Raw genomic sequence first — 12500 nt, 5'->3', positions numbered from 1 at the left:
TAGCAAATGCAGAAGCCCTCAGCCATCTCCCTTTGCCAGATAGTATTATACGTGAACCAATACGTCAAGAGGTAGCACTTGTGTTGAATTTCCTGGGCTCCTCAACAGTCCGCGTGAGACAGATAAAGAATTGGACACATCGGGAGCCAATTTTAACAAGAGTCCGTGAACAAATGTTACAAGGATGGTCAAATGCAGAAGTCCCAGAAGAATTAAAACCTTTCTTTGTAAGTAGATCTGAACTGTGTTGTCAAGACAGTATCTTGTTATGGAGAGCAAGAGTTGTTATCCCTGTGCAAGGAAGAGAACCATTATTGGAAGAACTTCATATTGCACATCCTGGTATTTCAAAAATGATGATGCTTACATGAAGTCATATCTGTTGGCCGGGTATAGACCGTGATATAGAAAAAATGGTGAAACACTGTCTCCAGTGTCAGCAACTGCAGAAGTTGCCTGTTTCAGCCCCACTGCATCTGTGGGAGTGGCCTGGTCCACCCTGGGCTAGACTGCATATAGACTATGTAGGCCCATTTCTAGTAATGTTTCTTGTGATTATCGATGCACAATCAAAGTGGATGGATGTGTTTGAAGTGAGATCACCTACTTCATCTGCAACTATTGAAAAGCTGCACCAGAGTTTCAGTGTTCATGGTTTTCCTGAAGTTATTGTGTCAGATAATGGTACTGCTTTCACTAGTACTGAATTCCAAAGATTCATGAACCTAAATGGGATTAAATATGTCAGAATAGCACCATATCATCCCTCGTCCAATGGGTTAGCAGAAGGAGCAGTACAAACCTTTAAAACAGGCATGAAGAAATTAACAGAGGGAACACTGTAAACACAAATTTCAAGATTTCTGTTCCGCTATTGCACAACTGCTCATGCGATCACTGGTTTAACACCTTCAGAGTTGTTAATGCAGTGCTTACTTTGTACAAGTTTGACTGTAGTATTACCTAATTTGGAGGGGAAGGTGTGTTATGGCACGGCTGATGGTAAATGCCAAGGTGCCCAAATCCCAGAGGGTAACTTGAAACAGTTGCCAAAATGGTTTTTGCAATTTGTATTGTAGGATGAGGGGTCCTGAAATCAGGAAATGATGTCCCCGACTACTTGTGATGATTTTTTGGTAAAGACACAAGAATGGTTTACAGAGAAAACAGTACTTTAAAATAGCTCACAAGAACTTAATTTAACTGCCCTCAGAGCTAACCTTCCCCTTTTATGTTTAGCAACTATCCTTACAGATTTTAAAATCTATAGAATTACAGTAATTTTTACCACACAGTGCCTTTTTTCTTTGGGGTCTGCTCTGTGGCTGACAGCAACTTTGTCTTCAAGTCTGGCCTTGTGCACACTGTCTTCTAGGAGACGTGACCCTCTCACATAGGCTTCAGTATTTCCTTAAATGCATTCCTTCTCTTTGATCTCTCTATTGTTTCCAACCATTTATCTTCTGTAATGCTTTCTTCCCAGCATTGATTAAATTGCTCTTTGCTTTAGCTCTTAGACTTGTAAAAACAAACTTACCCAATCTTTACCTCACTTCCTTGCACCTTCTTACAACTTCCTTACACCTTTGAACTACAACAGCTCAATTTAAACTATCCCTGTTATTGCTTCATGTAGAACTCTGATTGAAGTTCCTCTTGGTTCATTAACATATCAAAACCACTTCTTACCGTTGACTTTAGATGCTTGCCATCACTTTAGCTCTTAATCCAATTACAGCCTGATTTCCAGTACATTAGGAAATATGCTAGGGTTATTACCACTAGAAAAAATTACAATTTCTTGCTTTCTTGACAGGTGGAGAGAAACCAGGGTAGTCAGAAAGTGAATCATGACGTTCACAGTAAAGGTCGAGAGTTTACTGTGGGGGAGATAGTTTTTGTGCAAAATTTTCCATTGGATCCAGATGGGCTCCTAGTATAATCATCTCTTAAACAAAACATTATCTTATATGAAGTGGAAAACAGGATTGTTAGGAAACACGTGGATCATCTTAGGAGTCAAGAAACCCTCCAACAGCCAGTTAATCCACCTGAAATCAAAATCAAAACTTTGATCCCTGAGGTGCTAGATCGACAAAGAATAGACATACCTGATGTCTCTGTTGAAGTAAATAATTCTGAACTGCCATTGTCTAGGGATGTCCCTGATGCTGCAGTTCCTGTGCAAGTCAATTCAATAGAAGAACCGCCAGTTGTAGAGTTACGTTGCTCTGCCCAAATACGAAAACCTCCTCAAAGACTAAAAACAAAATTAAAGGGAGAGGAATGTAGTAATTGTAAGTTAAACCATTTCTTACTGTTATGGGGATCATGTGACTGTGTAGATGAATCAGCCCTAAGCATGGAGAATCTTAGGGGTGAAGCTTTTTACCCTTGGCCTTGGAACAAGCATGTAGCCTCATCTGGGGTCTGTAAAAAAAAGTTTACTATTTCTAACAAGAAACTAGCCCTGCATTCCAAGTTTATTACAATGTAGCCATAAATTCAGTATCGGGGGCATAGATTCAAATTTAGTGAAGGAAGCTGAGCATAGGGTGTAATAGAAAACAATACCAAGGAAGATAACGGCAACTAATTGCGCAGGGAGGTGGGTTGATTTCTTGGTGAAAGAGTAACTGAGCGGTGTAAGTTACAGATGAATATAGTTTTTAATGTATCATTCCAGGTAGAGCATGTGGTGTGCTCAATTTTCAGCCTATTGACTAAAGGACAAACTTGTTTGGGCTGCAATGCTGGGGTGAATTTTACGGCCCCCACCAGCATATCTGAAGGCAGGGGTGCGCAGAAAATAAAGCGGTGGGCAACTGGATTTCATGTCAGTGAGGTACCGGCTAGACTTTTAGGTTGGATGCTGCAGGTGGAGCAGGTAATCCATCCCCCACCCCCATAAAATCCACCTTACTGTTGCACTAATCCCCCACAGCCAAAATACAACATTTACCCCCATCAAGGAAAGGTCTGCACAGTCCTTAAATAAGTCCTTAAATTTACATAAAAATGCATGTTAATATTTTTAAAATTTTGGGTCTTCCCAGGTTCGAGAGCAGTAGTTTATCCTGGTTTTGTACATCTGTACGTTCCTTTGTATAGTGGGTGACAGGCTTCTTCTGGTGTTACCCTGAGCCAACCACTAGGAGGTTGGAATAACTCCCGCTCTCACCCCCTTGTATGTCGTTTCCCCTTTCTCCACTCCTCTTGGGAATGGGAATTGGCCTCCATGTGGTCCCTCTCCACTTGTGAATTGGAAAATCAGCTGTTGCCCTTAATTATGCTGCATGTCAATTTTTAATTTCTGAGGTGCTCAATAATGTGATTAGTAAATGCCCTTCTTGCCTTTAATAACATCACAGAGCTAAAGTAAAAACAGCTAGCAGCAGCTAGCTAACACACCAACTCTATCCCTAACTGTAATTGTGAGTTACCTCCTTCTTGAAGCGGAGATGAGTCTGAAGGATTGAGTTGAGAATATACATACAGGTGTAGTAATGTAATGGTTATGTTGCTAGACTGGTAATCCGGAGGTCTGAACTAATATTCCAGACAATAGAAGCTGAATTTTCCCAGGTCTGCAGAGGCCGCTTTGGAGGTGGGGTTCAAGAAAATTTGGAAATATACACATCAGGTCAGCTCCAGGATGTGTCCCAGCCTGAGAGTTTTTCCAGGAAGTGGACCAGCGGGTTTGACAGCAACCTGCCTAGCAGCGGTGGGAATCAAAATATGAAAGTAATGAGCCACTTACCTTTAATTTTACAGGCTGCAAATTATTTTCCCAGTGGTATATGGGCCCTTTCTGTGTCAGGAGTCTGGCAAGTGATCTATCACCAGGCAGCAGCCACTTCATTAAAACTAATGTCTCCGCTCATACTTGCCCGGCTGCAATAATGGTAGCCATCTCCCTCCCACTGAAGGTGCTTCATGGCACTGCTGCCACTCCTGCTAATGGCCTGCCATCCCCCATACAGGCGGCTCAGGGCCAGACTCATGGGCTGCACTGATTGGACCTCTCAATGCTGGAAACCGGCTGCCGTCCCAAGTTAATTCTTAATTAGCTGCCTCTGGGGAGGTTGTATCCCCTGTCCCACCAAGGCCACTTCTGGGGTCCCGACCCTGAATTCATCCTGATGTCAAGGTCATGACCCATCTGGGAAAATTTTGTTAGTTGTGAATTTAATTTCAGTTTTTCAAAACTGTTACCTAGTCTGGCCCATGTGTGACTCCAGTTCCACTCCAACATGGTTGACTCCTACCTGCTCTCTGAGCAAGCCACTCAGTTGCTTTAAAGCACTTTCATGTTGTGGTGGGGTATTAGGCTCATCATTCAAGTCATCTCCATTGGGTTCCCCAATGCAGATTTGGAATACTTGCTATAGATTTGCTATAGCTGTAGTAACAATTGTAATAGCTCTCACATTGTGTCATGACTGCTTTTTAGCTCCACCCAGTAAATTTGTAGGCATCAATAAGTTCACTATGTTTAAATGTATCCGGCAGGCCACAGATATATAGATCTGTTTCAGTAAAAACCAGCAATGGCAAGGGGTAGGTACAGCAGTTGTACAATATTGCTGGGAGCCAAGATCTGGGAGCCATTGGCTCTGCATAAGAGTTTTATGCTTTTTCGTTGAATGAGTTTCTTATTGCAACATGAAAAGGATATAATTCAATAAAGATACAGGTAGTCTTTGATGCTATAAATCTAATTACCCATGGGTTGGTTGAATAGTCAGGATCTTTGCTTTTTTTCGAATAACTGGTTCTTGGGCGATGTTCCCTGTAAGCTGCTGGGCTGCCCAGCAACCTGAAAATTCCCACGCAGGTCATGCACGAGTCCTTCAAGTTACCACATTTTTATTTTATATTGTTCATAGGATGTGGGCATCGCTGGCATGGCCAACATTTATTGTCCATCCCTAATTGCCATTGAGAAGGTGGTGGTGAGCTGACTTCTTGAACCGTTGCAGTCCATATGGTGTAGGTACACCCACAGTGCTATTAGGGAGGGAGTTCCAGGATTTTGAGATATGCACAGCCATGCACAAAAAAATTGGACTACACTTGCTATAGACTTGCTATAGCTATAGTAACAATGAAAATTAAAGAGGCCACTCAGTTAAATAAAGGAGCACCACAAGGATCAGTGCTGGGGCCACAGCTGTTCACAATCTATATAAATGGTTTGGATGTGGGGACCAATTGTAATATTTCCAAATTTGCTGATGACACAAAACTAGGTGGGAATGCAAATTGTGAGGAGAATGCAAGGAAGTTTCAAGGGGACTTGGACTGGCTAAGTGAATGGACAAGAAAATGACAGATGGAATATAATATGAATGAGTATGAAGTTATCCACTTTTGTAGAAAAAAATGAAATGCAGAGTATTTCTTACATGGTAAGAGGTTGGGAAGTATTGAAGTTTAAAGGGACCTGGGTACCCTTGTTCATGAGTCATGAAAAGCTAGCATGCAGATACAGCAATGAGGAAGGTGAATGTGTATTTTGGCCTTCATTGCAAGGGGATTTGAGTACAGGAGTGAAGATGTCTTGCTGCACTTGTATAGAGCCTTGGTGAGACCACACCTGGAGTATTTGGTACAATTTTGGCTAGGATGTACTTGCCATAGAGGGAGTGCAATGGAGGTTCACCAGAGATAATGCTGGGAAGGTGGGATTGTCTTATGAGGAGGGATTGAGGAAAATGGGCCTGTATTCTCTAGAGTTTCAAAGAATGAGAAGTGATCTCTTTGAAACTTACAAAATTCTTACAGGCTGTGACAGAGTGGATGTAGATAGGATGTTTCCCCTGGCTGCTGAGTCTAGAACCAGGGGACACAATCTCAGAATAAGGGGCTGGCCATTTAAGAGTTGAAGAGGAATTTTTTCATAGTCATAGTCATAGAGTCATAGATTCAGAGAGGTCTATAGCAAAGAAAAAGGCCCTTCGGCCCATCAAGTCTGTGCCGGTCAAACAAGTACCTAACTATTCTAATCCCATTTTCCAGCACTAGGCCCATAGTAGGCCATGGCATCGCAAGTGCACATCCAAATACTTCTTAAATGTTATGAGGGTTTCTGCCTCTACCACCCTTTCAGGCAGTGAGTTCCAGATTCCCACCACCATTCTGGGTGAAAAAATTCTTCCTCGCATCCCCTCTAAACCTCCTGCTCCTTACCTTAAATCTATGCCCCCTAGTTAGTGATCCCTCCACCAAGGGGAAAAGTTCTTTCCTGTCTATCCTATTATAATTTTATGTACCTCAACCATGTCCCCTCTCAATCTCCTCCGCTCCAAGGAAAATAACCCCAGTCTATCCAATTTCTCCTCATAACTAAAGCTCTCCAGCCCAGATAACATCCTGGTAAATCTCCTCTGCACTCTCTCTAGTGCAATCACACCCTTCCTATAATGCAGATTCCAGAACTGCATGCAATACTCCAGCTGTGGGCTAACCAGTGTTTTACACAGTTCCACCATAACCTCCATGCTCTTATATTCTATGCCTCGGCTAATAAAGGCAAGTATCTCATTTGTCTTCTTAATCACCTTATCTACCTGTCCCACCACCTTAAGGGACCGGTGGACATGCACGCCAAGGTCCCCCTGATCCTCGATACTTCCCAGGGTCCCACCATTCATCGTGTATTCTTGTGCCTTGCTTGTCCTACCCAAGCGCATCACCTCACACTTATCCGGATTAAATTCCATTTGCCACTGATCAGCCCATCTGACCAGCCTGTCTATATCCTCCCGTAATCTAAGGCTATCCTCCTCACTATTTACCACCCCACCAATTTTCATGTCATCCGCGAACTTACTAATCAACCCTCTTATATTCAAGTCTAAATCGTTTATATATACCACATACCCAGTGGAACCCAACTGGACACAGGCATCCAGTCACAGACACCCCTTGACCATCACTCTCTGCTTCCTGCCACTCAGTCAATTATGGATCCAATTTGCCAAATTGCTTTGGATCCCATGGGCTCTTACCTTCGTTATCAGACTCCCGTGTGGGACCTTATCAAAAGCCTTGCTGAAGTTCAAGTAGACTACTTCAAATGCATTGCCCTCATCTACATGCCGGGTCAGCTGAAGAGATAGTGGAGGTGTTAGTGGTGATCTTTCAGGAATCACTGGAGTCAGGGAGGGTCCTAGAGGACTGGAGAATCGCTAATGTAACCCCCCTGTTTAAGAAGGGAGTGAGGCAAAAGACGGGAAATTACAGGCCGATTAGCCTGACCTCGGTCATTGGTAAGATTTTAGAGTCCATTATTAAGGATGAGATTTCAGAATACTTGGAAGTGCATGGTAAAATCGGGCAAAGTCAGCATGGTTTCAGCAAGGGGAGGTCATGCCTGACAAATCTGTTAGAATTCTTTGAGGAGGTAACGAGTAGGTTAGACAAAGGAGAGCCAATGGATGTTATCTACTTGGACTTCCAGAAGGCCTTTGACAAGGTGCCGCACAGGAGGCTGCTCAGTAAGATAAGAGCCCATGGTGTTAGAGGTAAGGTATTAGCATGGACAGAAAATTGGCTGTCTGGCAGGAGACAGAGAGTGGGGATAAGGGGGTCCTTCTCAGGATGGCGGCCCGTGACTAGTGGATTTCCGTAGGGGTCAGTGTTGGGACCACAACTTTACACTTTATACATTAATGATCTAGATGAAGGAACTGAGGGCATCCTGGCTAAGTTTGCAGATGATACAAAGATAGATGGAGGGACAGGTAGTATTGAGGAGGTGGGGAGGCTGCAGAGGGATTTGGACAGGTTAGGAGAATGGGCAAAGAAGTGGCAGATGGAATACAAGGTGGGGAAGTGTGAGGTCATGCACTTTGGTAGGAAGAATAGAGGCATAGACTATTTTCTAAATGGGGAGAGAATTCAGAAAACTGGAGTGCAAAGGGACTTGGGAGTCCTAGTCCAGGATTCTCTTAAGGTTAACTTGCAGGTTGAGTCGGTAGTTAGGGAGGCAAATGCAATGTTGGCATTTATTTCAAGAGGACTAGAATATAAAAGCAGGGATGTGCTGCTGAGGCTTTATAAGGCTCTGGTCAGACTACATTTAGAATATTGTGAGCAATTTTGGGTCCCGTATCTCAGGAAGGATGTGCTGGCCCTGGAGAGGGTCCAGAGGAGGTTCACAAGAACGATCCCAGGAATGAAAGGAACATTTGAGGACTCTGGGTCTATACTCGATGGAGCTTAGAAGGATGAGGGGGGATCTGATTGAAACTTACAGAATACTGAAAGGCCTGGATAGAGTGGACGTGGGGAAGATGTTTCCATTAATAGGAGAAACTAGGACCCGAGGGCACAGCCTTAGAGTAAAGGGAGGACCTTTTCGAAGAAAGGAGAAACTTCTTTAGCCAGAGAGTGGTGAATCTATAGAATTCATTGCCACAGAAGGCTGTGGAGGCCAGGTCATTGAGTGTATTTAAGACCGAGATAGATAGGTTCTTGACTGGTAAGGGGATCAAAGGTTACGGGGAGAAGGCGGGAGAATGGGGTTGAGAAACTTATCAGCCATGATTGAATGGCGGAGCAGACTTGATGGGCCGATTGGCCTAATTTCTGCTCCTTTGTCTTATGGTCACCACTTCGAAAAATTCAAGCAAATTGGTCAGACATGACCTCCCCTTATCAAAATCATGCTGATTGTCCTTGAGTAATACCTACCCCTCCAAGTGTAGACTAATTCTGTCCCTCAGATTTGCGTCCAATAGTTTCCCCACAACTGAGGTTAGACTGCCTGGCCTGTAGTTCCCTAGTTTATCCCTTCCTCCCTTCTTGAATAATGGTACCATGTTGGCTGTCCTCCAGCCCTCTGGCACCTCTCCTGTGGCCAGAGAGGTATTGAAAATTATTGCCAGTGCCCATGCTATCTCCTCCCTTGCCTCACTCAACAGCCTGGGATACATTTAATCCAGGCCTGGAGATTTATCTACTTTTAATCCTGCCAGACCACTTAGAACCTCCTCCCTTTCTATGCTAATTTCTTTGATCATACCTCAGTCCTTCTGCCTGATTTCCATACCCACGTAGTCCCTCTCACTTGTGAACACTGACGTAAAGTATTCATTTAGAACCCTACCTATGTCTTCTGGCTCCACACACAAATTACCACTATGGTCCTTAATGGGCCCTACTCTTTCCCTAGTTATCCTCTTACTCTTAATGTACTTGTAAAATAACATTGGATTTTCCTTTATTTTACCTGCCAATGTTTTTTCATGCCCTCTTTTTGCTCTCCTAATTTCCTTTGTAAGTTGCCCCCTACACATTCTATACTCTTCCGCTGTTTTGAGCCCTCGGTATCTGCCATAAGCTTCCCTTTTTCTCTTTATCCAATCTTGTATATCCCTCGACGTCCAGGGTTCCCTGGATTTGTTGGTCCCACCCTTTGTCTTTACTGGAATATGTTGGCCCTGTACTCTCCCTATTTCCTTATTGAATGAGTCCTACTGCTCTGACACAGATTTACCTAAAAGTAGCTGCTCCCAGTCCACTCTGGCCAAATCATATCTGATCTTGTTAAAATCGACATTCCCCCAATTTAGAATTCTGATTTCAGGCCCATCCTTGTCCTTTTCCATAACAACCTTGAATCTAACGGAGTTATGATCATTATCTGCAAAATGTTCCCCCACTGATACCTCTACCACTTGCCCGGCTTCATTCCCTAAAATTAAGTCCAGGACCTCTCTTGTAGGACCTTCTACGCACTGGCATAAAAAGCTCTCCTGGATGCATTTTAAGAATTCTGCTCCCTCTAAACCTAGATTTCACTTAGAGGGTGGTGAATCTTTGGAATGCTGTACCTCAGAGGGGTGTGGAAGCTCAATCATTGAGCATGTTCAAGGCAAAAATGGATAGATTTCTAGTTATCAATGATATCAAGGTATATGGGGATAGCACAGGAAAGTGTCATTGAGGTAGACGATCAGCCATGAACTAATTGAATTGCAGAGCAGGCTCGATGGGCCAAATGGCCTATGCCTGCTTCTAAGTTCCTATGTTCCTAAATCACCCACACTCCCCCAAAAAATGGAACTTTGCTTTTTTGATGTGGGTAATACCAGCAAGACACAATTTATTACCCGCCTCAAGTTGCCTGAAGGTATAACTAGAGACTGGAGCCACAGTCAGGCCAGAGCAGGTAACACTTTCCTTGATTGGCCTTTGGTGAATTAATTGTGGTTTTATCAGATTTGATCATTTTCATAATCATTTTCTTATACTGATCCATAACTTCCCAGGTTTATTGAGTTAAATTTTCGAGCATGACCGGCATAGTCACTGTCTGTGCTGGCCTTATGGCGAATGTCAGCAGGAAGGGATTGAATTGCCTGTAACAAAGCGTTGCATTTATCTACTAACTCAGATCCTGTGAAGACAGTATCCAATGGTTCATGCCAGTTATGTATGTTAAGTATGTAATGTGGAAGAAAACAAAACAGATGCAATAACGTGGGACAAAAGTCCTCACCGGGAATCATGTCTGTCGATGTACACAAGAAGCAAATCCAGCTGGACCACTGGAGTCAGTGGAAGGGCACCTAACTTGCATGGTTAGGCAGTCAATTGCACCATTGCGGGTGGAGCTCCTTCATACACGTGCCTCATGCAGCTGGAAAATTGGAGGGTACAGCAGCAGCACTCATCGTGACTGGGGGCTGAAAGGTCAGAGCGGCACGATGCTGTCAAGGGAGCTGCCAGACCATCTCCAGGACTGATTGTTTTATCCTACATTTTAGGCACTTTGGAAGGCTCAAGTGTAAATTCCAAAGGGGCTCTCGGGAAGTGAACTGGCCAGAATTTCCTAAGGAATAACAATTCTCCTAAACACAATCTTTTGATGAGCGAGGGTTTGGCAGAAAATCCACACATGCCCCTCCCACCCACCAACATTTTTGGCCCATTCTGAATCCCAGAGGAACCAGGCTCTGTCCAACTTCCTGAGCCCCCTCTTTCGGCGCTCTCACACCAGAGCTATGTCAGGGGCCAGATCGGAATTGTGGTCCTATTGTGCTTTGTAGTGAGGAGAGAGCAGCAAAGATCTATACTATCATCACGTCAGAAATATATACGAGTGCTATGTATGATTAAATCTTGACAGCTTTTACACACAGTCTCTGCAGGTTAACAAGCTGCCCTTTTCAGTCCTTCTAATAATAGATGAAACAGGAATGAATTACTTTTTTTGTTGTTGGAGATTCCATAATTCCTGAGTTTTACACCAGTGTTTCCAACTGGTCTGCTGATTTTAAAAACAGGTGCACCTGTAACACACAAGGGAATGTTGGAATGTAGCTCTCTGCACACACTTTATAAAACAGTGGGAGTTCTGTTTCCCCCAAACAGATGTATGTAACACACTGTTGGAATTGTGAGTTCCTGGGAATAAATGTCCATATGTTTATGCTCAAACAGGTGGGCCATTAGAAATTTACTAAATATGAATCATTAAATTCATTGATTGAATAATAATTAGACTAATAAAGGGAAAGGTTATGTCAAAGTTAAAGGCATTTTTTACTGTTGAGCACAAACGTACTAATGTTGAAAAAAGACATTTCTTAAAATATATAACATTGTGCCGAACTCATTTGTGAGCTCTGATTTTATTTTATTTTTATTTTACCCCATGCTTTTTAGGTCTCTCTGGACCATGCATTATACAGAGGTTAAAAGGGACATGTAGCATTCTTTTAAGCCTTTGCTTATTTTGTTTCTCCTGTTTCCTCTCCCCTGCATATTTGAGGTAATGGGTGTTGGAGAAATAGTGCAATCTGGGATCAGCAAAATGGACTGCAGAGTTTTTTTTCTGATTTTATATATCCCAGTGTTCTGATTTATGCTGGGGTATGAGGGCCAACTCTCCCATTCCTTGCAAAAATAGTCCTGGAATCACCATATGCATGGGGAATAATATGCAACAGGAATTAGGAGATGCCCTTATCAAATTCAGCAAGATGAGCTCATTTTAATAATTATCACAGGCTTCCTACATATTTTCTGTGAGTACAGGGTATAGTTTGGTCAAAATAGCTTTTAAAGGGTTGCTGCTCTTTTGAAAATTGGTATTTGTTGTAGCTGAATGGTGCTATAGGAATGGACTCTTGCACAGGGCAAGGTAGTAGAAATTCCTATTGCAATGAGATTTTAGCAATGATATTTCGGGCAGGAGGTCTTATGGTGCAGTGGGTAGCACCCTTATCTATGAGCCAGAAGCCCTGGGTTCAAGTTCTACCCTAGGGCTTGATGGCCACTGGGGTACATTCATGGTGTGGCCAAGCAGGGTTATTGTCACCCTGTGGATCCTTTTGATTATTCCTATGGCAGGCAGTAAGAATGGTAGGGTTTCCTGGTCAGCCAGAATAACGTGGCAGCTGCAGTGCACCAACCTCTCCATATGTGGGTTTTGGCAGCTACCCCCTTGTTTCAAGGGATTTCGAGAGAGAAATATTTTGGGCAGT

This window comes from Cetorhinus maximus, chromosome 1, assembly GCF_964194155.1.
Source record: "Cetorhinus maximus chromosome 1, sCetMax3.hap1.1, whole genome shotgun sequence".
NCBI lineage: Eukaryota > Metazoa > Chordata > Chondrichthyes > Lamniformes > Cetorhinidae > Cetorhinus > Cetorhinus maximus.
Note: the sequence above shows the minus strand (reverse complement) of the source record.